Source organism: Dama dama, chromosome 15, assembly GCF_033118175.1.
Source record: "Dama dama isolate Ldn47 chromosome 15, ASM3311817v1, whole genome shotgun sequence".
Classification (NCBI taxonomy): Eukaryota; Metazoa; Chordata; class Mammalia; order Artiodactyla; family Cervidae; genus Dama; species Dama dama.
The window spans coordinates 49967190-49980200 of NC_083695.1; positions in this window are offsets into that span (position 1 = coordinate 49967190).

Below are 13011 nucleotides of genomic sequence, written 5' to 3' on the forward strand. Positions count from 1 at the left end.
GAGGGGTTATATGTATACTTACGACTGATTCATGTTGAGGTTTGACAGAAAATAACAAAATTCTGTAAAGAAATTATCTTTCAATTTAAAAATAAATAAACAAACAAAATGTTAAAAATTAATTAATTTGAACTACTACTATACTTACTTTAGCAAGTTTACTTCAATTCACTCTCAGCATTATTTGGAAACTCAAGAGTTACATTGTTGCCCACCACCACTACATATTTCATATCTACAATCGTGAAACCCAATTATGTGAAATGGACGTTGAAGGGCTGCAGTTTAGTAGTCAGACAAGTGGGTTTAGAGCTCAGCATTTTTTTGCAAAATCTTCTCTAACTAAAAGATTTTTATAAGAAATTATATACACAGCCATTTTCCTTGGGGAATATTTAATCTGAAATTGTAAAAGGCCCATTGGAGTTGAGTTTCTTTCCCTCTTTTCAGAAAAATGGCAGAATATGACTGAACAAAAAAAAAATTAAAAACAGAAGCACTTTCGGTGGCCATTCTTCTCTGCTATTTTGCCTCTCAAGAAGAAAGGAATGCTTTATAAAAGGAATTACACTTTGAAAAGCATTTATATTGCCATTATTCTTGGAAGACAGAAAGAAGGACTTTTTTTTTTGGCATGCAATGATTTGAAAAAATTAACTTTGGATTTCAGAGGTTATAATTTAATTATTATTACTAAATTATTAATAAATACCCAGGTTCTGATTTTCACCTCCGTTAATGAACAAATATATCAGTTTTGCACTATCAAGCATGTATTTCCAAAGTACATTGCCAGCTTGAGGCCCTGATTTAAATAATTGCTTTATGTTTTACTGACTCCAAAAATTAATCTTATGGAATGAGCTTACTAATTTGAAGCTCAAAAAATACTGTTTCAGCATCTTGAATTGACTTTAAAAAATAGTTATGTAATGCAAAACTGAAAAATGATATTGGGAATGATATTACAGCCTTGAAATTTTGCTTTTGTCATAAAAAGAAACACCTTATTTTTATAACCCTAAAATGCTAACTTCTATTCACTAAACACATACACACATACTCCTTTATTTTAAAAGTTAAAAAAATAAGATTTTTAACTGTATTAGCTTATTAGAATACTGTTCATTTCCAAAAGAATGACCAGAGAAGAGTTTGATTTAATTTAAATTGACTCTGTATAAAGTATTGGCGAGAGTATAATTTAGGTTTTTTCAATACATGCAACAGTTATGCTATAAACTGTATTAAAGTTAGCTTCTGCTTGTTTGTATGTTAATTCTAAGATTGTGACTAGATATAAAGTTTTTTAAGAACTGAGACATAAAGTTTAATATCTTTCTAAAAGTTCCAGGACTTATCATCAAAAAAGTGGCCTACTATGAGAAACAAGTTGGTTGATTCCTTTAACTCAAGTATTTTAGACTGAAGTTAATAAAGTCTGCTGTCCTAGAAAGAACTTGAAGTCTTCAGTTAGTAGATTCTGGAGGCCAATTTCTAGACCTCTCTCCATTACTAGCTACCAGGTCGTAGAACATCTGTGGTTCTGGGATTTTCAGAGTAGGTGATCTAGTGGCTGTCACTTTTAATTATATTATTAGAATATTAGAAATAAATCTTGATTTGTATCCTATCTCTATTATTACTTGCATAAAGCCCTAGAAAAATTACTTAAATGTTAAAATTTAATTTCTTCCTTCATTAAATGTGGATGATAAAAATAGCTTGTCTATGAGAGTGTGTTTTGGGTTTGTATCCCAAATCTGGCTCTTAGCAGTTGCTGTATCAATGAACAAGTTCCTTAATTTCTGTGTGCTCTAGTTTCTTCATCTGTAAAAGGGGATAATAAAAATACTGAGCTCTTAGGGTTGATATGATAATTAAATGAATTAATGTGCATAAAGTATTGTAAACTCTATGTGGCCTGCATTAAATATGCATAAATGCAATCAATAACTAATTCTTTGAGAGAATAAAGCAGAGGGTAGATGTGCAACATCTAGCCAAGTGCTTGGTTTATAATGCTGCTGCTGCTGCTAAGTCGCTTCAGTCTTGTCCAACTCTGTGCAACCCCACATACGGCAGCCCATCAGGCTCCCCTGTCCCTGGGATTCTCCAGGCAAAAATACTGGAGAGGGCTGCCATTTTCTTCTCCATGGTTTATAATAAATGCACAATAAATATTTAATTTATTATTAGCTTTTTATTAGCTTATTATTAGCTTTTCTGTACTGATTATGTTAGGTATTCTTGACAATATTAATGACAAGTAAAATACTCTAGTTTCTCAGAAATTTATCTTTAATAAATAAAATTATAAAAATAATTTAATCAAAATTACACATTAAGAATATATCATTATCTAGTTGGGCTTCCCTAGTGGCTCAGATGGGAAATAATCTGCCTGCAATGTAGGAGAATAGGATTCAGTTCTAGTTTGAGAAGATACCCTGGTGAAGGGCATGGCAACAAATTCCAGTATCCTTGCCTGGAGAATCTCATGGACAAAGGAGCCTGGCGGGCTAGTCCATAGGGTTGCAAAGCACTGGACACTACTAACACTTTCACTTTTCATTATCTGAAAAGGGCTTCCCAGGTGGTTCAGCGGTAAATAATTCACCTTACAAGCAGGAGTCACGGGTTCAGTCCCTGGGTCGGAAAGATGCCCTGGAGAAGGAAATGACAACATCCTTCCGTATCCTTGCCTGGGAAATTCCATGGGCAGAGGAGATTGGTAGGCTACATGGCAGAATCCATGGGGGTTGCAAAGTGTCCAACATGACTTAGCAATAAAACAACAAAATATCCCAATAAGGTTTACAATCCACATAAAATCTTAGCAAAATTAAATATGTTTTCTTATGCTTAGCAAAAATACAATAAAATTAAATTCTACAATTATTTTTGATAACTTGTTAATTTCCATCTCTTCATTTTCTGATATTTTATTTAGGTGAATGTACTATGTTTTCTATCTTCCTTCAGTAGAATTATAATAGCACCTTCTAAAACTGATTTTTCTTTTGAAAGAAAATCATCAGTATTATATTTTATGGAAAAAAATTATTCATATCTTTGTTATTATAACTTTTATATTCTACTTGTCTTTTTACCTGTCTTTATTCCCTAAAATGAAACATTAAAATTAGAATCTTAATCACACCTACTACTATACCTGATTGTTTAGATATAAAAACTTTGATGATACCTTAACATGATAGCCAATGTATTTAAAATAAAAAGGATCCTCAGTGTGAAACTTCATATTAAGTAAAAAAAGTGACTTTTGAGCCAATTCAAAAGACAGTCCTTTATAATTAAAAGTCTTTCAACTTCTAATTTTAAATTCATATTTCTTTCTCTTTCCTCACTTCAGGAAAAAGCTTCTTATAATTGTGGCCTTTACAAGGAAGGTGTAGTGTGACATAATCTACAGAGTCAAGTGGATTATAGCTGAAGCTGGTGCAACAGCATAAAAAATTATCACATACTGATAGCCTCAATCAGTTAGCCTCAATGAGTGATCCACTGATTAACAGTCTATGAACTGTCTACTGCTGGCCCACAATAAGATAAGAAATATTCTCAAAACTGCAAATCAACCACATTATTAACCACATTTAAGTATATGAGGTGAAGATTAGAAGATCATTAAGTCTATAAAAAGACTTATTTGCCTTCTTTTCTGAGAATTTCTTATAATTCTTAAGAATAAAGTAACATGAGAAAGGTTCAGATATAAAATCTGAATTTCATAACTGAATGAACCCTTAAAAACATGCAGAATCCTCCCTCCACATTGATCTCTTTTTACAGATATTGAGACTGAGGTCAAAAGACGGTACATGACTTATTTGTCACACCACTAGTTTTAATTATAGAGCCAAAGTCAATATCAATACCTGTCTAATATTTTTTGACTATGCACCCAGTATTTTTTATTGAATTGTTGAGCAATAATAAAATATATTTTCAAAGGAATTGAATAAATTTTCATATCCCAGTGGTGGTGGTTTAGTTGCTAAGTTGTGTCCGACTCTTGCGACCCCATGGATTGTAGCCTGCCAGTTTCCTCTGTTCATGGGATTTCTCAGGAAAAAATACTGGAGTGGGTTGCCATTTCCTTCTCCAGAGGATCTTCTTGATCAAGGGGCTTCCAGATTTCAGGCAGATTCTTTACCGACTAAGCCACCAGGGAAGCCGTTTATATCCCAGACTTTCTTTTTCCAAGAAGAGAAACATTAGTTAGAACTACACAGCATCATTTGATTGATTTTCATAGGTTCAAAGATTTTGGTTTTAGCATATGGTTTTATTAATATTATTGTTAGTAGCGGCAGTGTAAGTGTGCTTAGCTAGTTACTCTGTACATTTTGAAGTTGAGGCTATTGAAAGTGTTTACCAGAATTGGTAATGGCAATTATCTAATATTTAAAGTAAAGTCAGGGAATACAACATTTTAGTTCTCTAATGAAAATAATTGGAAGATAATACTGATATCCTCTGTGGTGATTTTTTTTTATTAAGAAGCATGATGAATTCTCTCTGCAATATAATTGCCTTTAGTCTGGGGAATTTCTGAATGCAGAAGTCATGTATGCAAAGCTTGGAAGGGAAGAAAAAACAGGTCCTAATATACCCTTGATCTATACACAGTTGGAAGTGTTTCTGCATGTTGCAATAAATCCAGTGATTCAAAGAATTTTACTCAGCTTGAAAGGAGAGATGCTAAATGAAACATAACTAGAATGTAGTTCACCTGAATGATGCTTGCATCAAAAACAGAACAGTGTTGAGTGTCCTACTGTGTTTGGAAAGCAGCAAAGGGAAATTATTATGTGTGAGTGTTCTCAGCCATCCTTTTTCCCTGTTAGTGAAGGTAATTTATTCTTTGTCTGCTGAACTTCCTTTTCTTTTTTACCATATGCAAATAATTCTAACTTGGAGGGTAGGAGATGTTATTAACACAAAGGATGAAAAAGAAAATTATCTCCCCTCCTCTTGCACTTCATCTTTATTTTCTCTTTCTCCTTTGTGTCCTTCCACTTTTTTTCTTCCTTGAACAATGTCATTTAAGCCCTGGGTAGGGCCAAGAAAGACAGATGATTCTCAGGGATGGGAGAGGAAAGTCAGAGCCTGAACAAGTAAAGATGGTGCTCACACGGAGATAGAGACTAGAGTGAAGCTTTAAAGTTCAAGGAGGGAGAAGCAGGCATCATGTAGGAGGGCTGTCTGGCTCAGAGGTGAGTACAGGTTAGAAGAGAGGTTCAAAGCACATGCAGGATGAAGACATATCCATGCTGTTGAAATGAGAGCAATGGTAGCTCAATGATGGTGTAGAGGAGATCTCCATGAAAAAGGATGTGGCAGGAGTCATGGAGATTGGCTCCATACAGGAGATTTGATGAAATAGGTAAATATAATAAAGGATAGTGGAAGCTTGGTTTCTTACTATCTAAGAAGGGATATATTAATACAAATACAGAGAGAAAGAAAATTATAATAAATCTTTTTATTTTTATATTGAAATTGGAAATGTTAGGATGAATGCATGATTTCCATCAGATTAGATGGGTACATAGATACATATATATTTAGAGCACTGACTCCTCAATGAAGTGAAGTGAAGTGAAGTGAAAATCGTTCAGTCATGTCTGACTCTTTGCAACTGGAATTCTCCAGTCCAGAATACTGGAGTGGGTAGCCTTTTCCTTCTCCAGGGGATCTTCCCAACTCAGGGGTCGAATCCAGGTCTCCCACATTGTAGGCAGATTCTTTACCAGCTGAGCCACAAGGGACACCTCAATAGTTCAAAATAAATGAACAGTCCTATCTTGGCTTCTAAATACTATTCTCCACTCAAAGGAATAAGTACTTTAGGGTTTGGGGGAAATGGTTGAGTCCAGGGTTGAGGCAGATAAAGTACAAGACAAGCTTAGAATATCTTTTTGAAGCAGAAAATACATCCTCAAAGAATGGTAAGGACATGGACACAGGATCTTCCTTGAATGAACTTTCGCTGGCACTGTCCAAATGCAAAAAATATGTTAAGTGAAATTGAATAAAGTGTGACACTATAAGTACTAATTGAAATAAATAATAGCAAGTTTGGTGAGTTATATTTCCACAACCCTAAGCACTTCCTTACAAAATACTTATCTACAGTGAAGCAAAGTAGAATAAAATACTATCTTATCTCAATTATCAAAGTGAATTAAAATTGGGTGCTTATGGGATTCAAGGTGAAGAATACAGACTCTTTTCAATGAAAGTTTTACTAAAGATGTATAACCTGAATGTGGTCACAAGAAAACCTTAAATAAAACCAAATTAATAAACATTTAAGTTGACTAATATGGCATAATACTGACCACTTAATCTGAAATGGTTCTATGAAGGAAAATAAAAGCTCTTTGTATTCAACTTCCAATGTTTCTGGGAGTTTTATATTGTTTTAAAATAAAATTGCTTAAACAAAAAAATGCAGAATTGGATAAGTGAAGATGAGGAGTTTACACATGTTAGATACAATACAGTTTTAAGTAAAAGATTAACAGAGGAAGAAAGAAAAGTAAGAAGTTTGGAGAAATGCTAAGAGTAACACTGTGATTTAGAAACAAGTTTCGGTTGGAGGACAAAATTTAAAACAGCATTTTTGGTCTTCAATCGTCATTTAGATATAGAATATTAAGAAGATATAGAATATTGAGAAAAATGGAAATTCTGAGAACATGAATTTTGATGTATTAAGAATGCATTCCACTCTTTTGGAGAATTTTCAAGGGTATGAGCAAATATCACAAATGTTTTTCATAATATATCTCTGTGTACCAACCATATAAAGAAATGGATCCAACTGGAAACTCTCTAAGATTTCCTCCAGTTCTATTAGTTCTTTACTTATTTTACTATGAAGGGAAATGAAGTTTTACCATAGTGGGATTCTAAATATTTAGATTTGCACCTGTTGTTAAGTATTATATATATATAAATATAATATATTATATATAGTAATAATATAATATTAATTAATATTATTAATAGAATATTAATAATATAATGTATTATATTTTTTATATATTCTATATATATATATATACACATATATTTATATGTATGTATATATGTATGTATACATATATATACACATATATGTGTATATATATATATTTTTTTCTAGCTATTCATAGAGTAGTTCAGTTCAGTTCAGTCGTGTCTGACTCTTTGCAACCCCACAGACTGTATCATACCAGGCTTCCCTGTCCATTACCAACTCCTGAAGCTTGATATAACAGTACATGAAGCATAATATACTTATTCTCAAAGAGTGGCAAAAAGAAGGAACTAAATAGACAGTCAGTAACTTATATGCAACTGTACAAGTATTTTGCAGAGTTCATTGGTTCTACACATAGTTAATTTTCATACCCCTCAGGACATAAATTGATGAACTCCATTTCAGGAGAAAGAGTACTGGGGAGATGAATGAACTTCACAGCTACCCGAGGCTTTAGTAGTCCATGCCAGTCTTGAATTACTAAATACTATTAAGACCGCATGTCAGTAGATTGATAGGGATGTCATAAGATCAGATCCAAAGACACTGATTAAAGCTAAAAAATAAATAAATAAATAAATAAGTGCTCAAGTATTTAAAGAGTAAAATCATCCTGGAAAAAAATATGAAGTTTTTAATAATTAGAATTTTCCATCTCATTTTAAAGTTGAAATTCAAATCAGCAAAGTAAAATCTTATACAATAATCCAAAAACAGAAAGTATGAAGAACGATATACTAGAAAAGATTAAATATAAATCAATCAGCACCTCTGTGGGAAGAATTTATAAAGCACTTAAAATTATCTTTGAGCTTTTAAAGCACAGTATAGCCTATAAGTACTCTGAAAAAGTAGAGGTTAGCATGGGAAAGGACTGGCAGAGTTAGAAACATTTTCCTGTTAGCTTGTGTCCTTACACTGAGAAGTCAAGAATTGGAACTGAGTCAAAGCTGGTGTCAGAGAAATAGATTCTAAAAAAGCCTCTTCAACATCTCTCTTGATATATTTCCCTCAGTGTCTATATTTGATAAAAACAATATTCATAGCTTTGTTTTTCTACTGTAGAACAAGTTAATGATCCTTCTTCCTTGAAGCAGTTTTTGTTGTAATATCTGAGGATACAGAGTTGTCCTAAGTGTGGTCTCTTCTATAGCTGAACTGGCGAATTCATTATAGTTCTTAAAACTAAAGTGTTTATCCAGGGTCATTTTTAAACATGGTAACCACTTTAAAGAAATCTAAAAGGCATACACCCCACCATTTTTTTTTCTACACCAATCCGAAATAGGAGTGAATGATAGCTTATTGGGGGAAAATTATTTTTTCCTAACGTCCTAATCTCCTCACAGTTGCTCCAGCACCATGAAGCCACTGCTCCAATGCTGTGAAGATCAGTATTGCATAGGAACCTGGAATGTTAGGGCCATGAATCAAGGCAAGTTGGAAGTGGTCAAATAGGAGATGACAAGAGTATTCATTGACATTTTAAGAATTAGAGAACTAAAATGGACTGGAATGGGTGAATTTAACTGAGATGACAATTATATCCACTAATTTGGGCAAAAATCCCTTAGAAGAAATGGAGTAGCCATCATATTCAACAAAAGCATCTGAAATGCAGTACTTGAATGCAATCTCAAAAATGACAGCATGATCTCTGTTTGTTTCTAAGGCAAAACATTCAATATCACAGTAATCCAAGTCTGTGCTCTGAACAGCAATGTTGAAGAATCTAAAATTGAATGGTTCTATGAAGACCTACAAGACCTTCTAGAACTAACACCCAAAAAAGATGTCCTTTTCATTATAGGGGACTAGAATACACAAGTAGGAAGTCAAAAAATACCTGGAGTAATGGGCAAATATGGCCTTGGAGTACAGAATGAAACAGGGCTAAGGCTAACAGAGCTTTGCCAAGGGAACCCACTGGTCATAGGAAACACCTTCTTCCAATAACACAAGAGAAGACTCTACACATGGACATCACCAGATGGTCAATTCCGAAATTAGATTGACTATATATTTTGCAGGGCATTTTTGCAGCCAAAGATGAAGAAGCTCTATACAGTCAGCAAAAACAATACCAGGAGCTGACTGTGGCTCATATCATGAATCTTTACTGCCAAATTCATCCTTAAATTGAAGAAAATACGAAAAACCACTAGAGCATTCAGCTATGACGTAAATCAAATCACTTACGACTATGCAGTGGAAGTAAGAAATAGATTCAACAGATTACATCTGATAGACAGACTGCCTGAAGAACTATGGATGGAGGATCATGACATTGTATGGGAGGCAGTACTCAAGACCATCCTCAAGAAAGATAAATGTAAAAAGGCAAAATGGTTGTCTGAGGAGGCCTAACAGACAGCTATGAAAAGAAGAGAAGCCAAAGGCAAAGGAGAAAAGGAAAGATATACCCATTTGAATGCAGAGTTCTGGCCAATAGCAAGGACAGATAAGAAAGTCTTCCTCAGGGATCAGTGCAAAGAAATAGAGGAAAACAATAGAAAGGAATAACAAGATCTCTTCAAGAAAATTAGAGATACCAAGGGAAATTTTCATGCAAAGCTGGGCACAATAAAGGACAAAAATGGTATGGACCTAACAGAAGCAGAAGATATTAAGAAGAGGTGGCAAGAATACACAGAAGGGCTAAACAAAAAAGATCTTCACGACCCAGATAATCACGATGCTGTGATCACTCACCTAGAGCCATACATTCTGCAATGCGAAGTAAAGTGGGCCTTAGGAAGCATCACTACGAACAAAGCTAGGGGAGGTGGTGGCATTCCAGTTGAGCTATTTCAAATCCTAAAAGATGATGCTGTGAAAGTGCTGCACTCAATATGCCAGCAAATTTGGAAAAATTAGCAGTGGCCATAGGACTGGAAAAGGTCAGTTTTCATTCCAATCCCTAAGAAAGGCAATGCCAAAGAATGCTCAAACTACCACAAAAATTGTACTTTATCTCACACGCTAGCAAGATAATGCTCAAAAATCTCCAAGCCAGGCTTCAACAGTACATGAACTGTGAACTTCTAGATGTTCAAGCTCAATTTAGAAAAGGCAGAGGAACCAGAGATCAAAATGCCAACACCCGTTGGATCATCAAAAAAGCAAGTGAGTTCCAGAAAAACATCTACTTCTGGATTATTGACTATGGCAATGTCTTTGACTATGCGGATCACAACAAACTATGGAAAATTCTTAAAGTGATAGGAATACCAAACCACCTGACCTGTCTCCTAAGAAATCTGTATACAGGTCAGGAAGCAACAGTTAGAACTGGACATGAAACAACAGACTGGTTCCAAATAGAGAAAGGAGTACATCAAGGCTGTATATTGTCACTATGCTACTTAACTTATATGCAGAGTACATCATGAGAAATGCTGGACTGGATGAAACACAAGCCGGAATCAAGATAGCTGGGAGAAATATCAATAACCTCAGATATGCAGATGACAGCAACTTTATGGCAGAAAGTGAAGAATTAAAGAGCCTCTTGATGAAAGTGAAAGAGGAGAGTGAAAAAATTGGCTTAAAGCTCAACATTCAGAAAACTAAGATCATGGCATCTGATCCCATCACTTCATGGGAAATAGATGGGGAAACAGTGACAGACTTAATTTTTTGGTGCTACAAAAGTCACTCAAGATGGTGACTGTAGCCAGGAAATTAAAAGACACTTGCTCCTTGGAAGAAAAGCTATGACACATTAGACAGCTTATTAAAAAGCAGAGACATTTAAAAAAAAAAAAAAGCAGAGACATTACCTGCCAACAAAGGGTCCTCTGGTCAAATCTATGTTTCTTCCACTAGTCCTGTATGAATGTGAGAGTTGACTATAAAGAAAGCTGAGACTAAAGAATTGATGCTTTTGAACTGTGGTGTTGGAGAAGACACTTGAGAGTCCCTTAGACAGCAAGGAGATCCAACCGGTCAATCCTAAAGGAAACCAATCTTGAAAATTCACTGAAAGGACTGATGCTAAACCTGAAACTCCAATAATCTTGCCACCTGATTGGAAGAACTGACTCCTTGGAAAAGACCCTGATGCTGGGAAAGATTGAAGCCGGGAAGAGAAGGGGATGACAGAGGATGAGATGGTTGGATGGAGTCACCGACTCAATGAGTATGAGTTTGAATAAACTACATGAGTTGGTGATGGACAGGGAGGCCTGGGGTGCTGCAGTTCATGTAGTCACAAAGAGTCGGACCTGACTGACCAACTGAATTGAACTGAACTGAACTTCTTAATATATCAGAATCCATTTGTTACCAAATAGTAATATACCCTTTGACCAGAATAGATGAAAAAGTGCTATCCTGCAGTATTCAAAGTTTAGTTCAGCTCACTTCAGTAGCTCAGTAGTATCTGAGTCTTTGAGACCCCACAGACTGCAGTACCCCAGGCTTCCCTGTCCATCACCAATTCCCAGAGCTTGCTCAAACTCATGGCCATTGAGTCTGTGATATCATGCAACCATCTCATCCTCTGTCATCCCCTTCTCCTCCTGCCTTAAATCTTTCCCAGCATCAGGGTCTTTTCCAAGGAGTCAGTTTATCACATCAGGTGCCCAAAGTATTGGCGCTTCAGCATCCGTTCTTCCAACAAATATTCAGGACTGATTTCCTTTAGGATTGACTGGTTTGATCTTCTTTCTATCCAAGTCACTCTCAAGAATCTTCTCCAACACCACAGCTCAAAAGCATCAATTCTTTGGTGCTCAGCTTTCTTTTTGGTCCAACTCTTACATCCATACATGGCTACTGGAAAAACCAGAGCTTTGACTAGCTGGACTTTGTCAGTAAATAATGTCTCTGTTTTGAAATATGCTCTCTAGGTTTGTCATAGCTTTTCTTCCAAGGAGCAAGCGTCTTTTAATTTCAAGGCTGCAGTAACCATCTGCAGATTTTGGAACCCAATTAAATAAGATCTGTCACTGTTTTCATTGTTTCCCCATCTATTTGTCAGGAAGTGATGGGACTGCATGCCATGATCTTTGTTTTTTGAATGCTGAGTTTTAAGCCAGCTTTTTTCACTCTTCTCTTTCATTTTCATCAAGAGGCTCTTTAGTTGCTCTTCCCTTTCTGCCATAAGGGTGGTATCACCTACATATTTGACATTATTAATATTTCTCCCAGCAATCTTGATTCCAGCTTGGGCTTCATCCAGCCCAGCGTTCTTCATGATGTACTCTGCATATAAGTTAAATAAGCAAGGTGACAATATGCAGCCTTTACATACTCCTTTCCCAAGTTTGAGCCTGTCTGTTGTTCCATGTCCAGTTCTAACTGTTGCTTCTTGTTGTGCATACAGATTTCTCAGGAGGCCGGTAAGGTGGTCTGGTATTCCCATCTCTTTAAGACTTTTCCAGTTTACTAAACTAACAGTTCAGAGGCTGGTTAAAACATATCTTATAGGCAATAAATAATGTAGCCAAATAAAATTCGGGGTCAGGGGTATGGTAATTATATTTCAAAGTCATTATGTATTTTTGGAGATATCAGGATGTTTTTGTTAGAGCCACTTATTTCAATATATAAATACTAAATAAGTAATAGTTAATGGGCAAAGAAATAAACATAAATCAGATAAAATAAATAAAGAACCAAATATAAGCTGACCTGATGGAAATATTTTCTGAGTGATGACAGCCTTTGAGAAAGTTAACTTTGAGGGGTGGTCCTAAGATGGCAGAGGAATAGTATGGGGAGACCACTTTCTCCACCACAAATTCATCAAAAGTTCATTTGAATGCTGAGCAAATACAACAAAACAAATTCTGAACCCTGGCAGAGGACACCAGGCACCCAGAAGGCCACCCATTTTCTTCAAAAGGAGGTAGGACAAAATATGACAGATAAAAAGAGAGACAAAAGAGTTAGGGATGGAGACCCGTCCCAGGGAAGGAGTCATAAGAGAAGTTTCCAAATATCAGGAA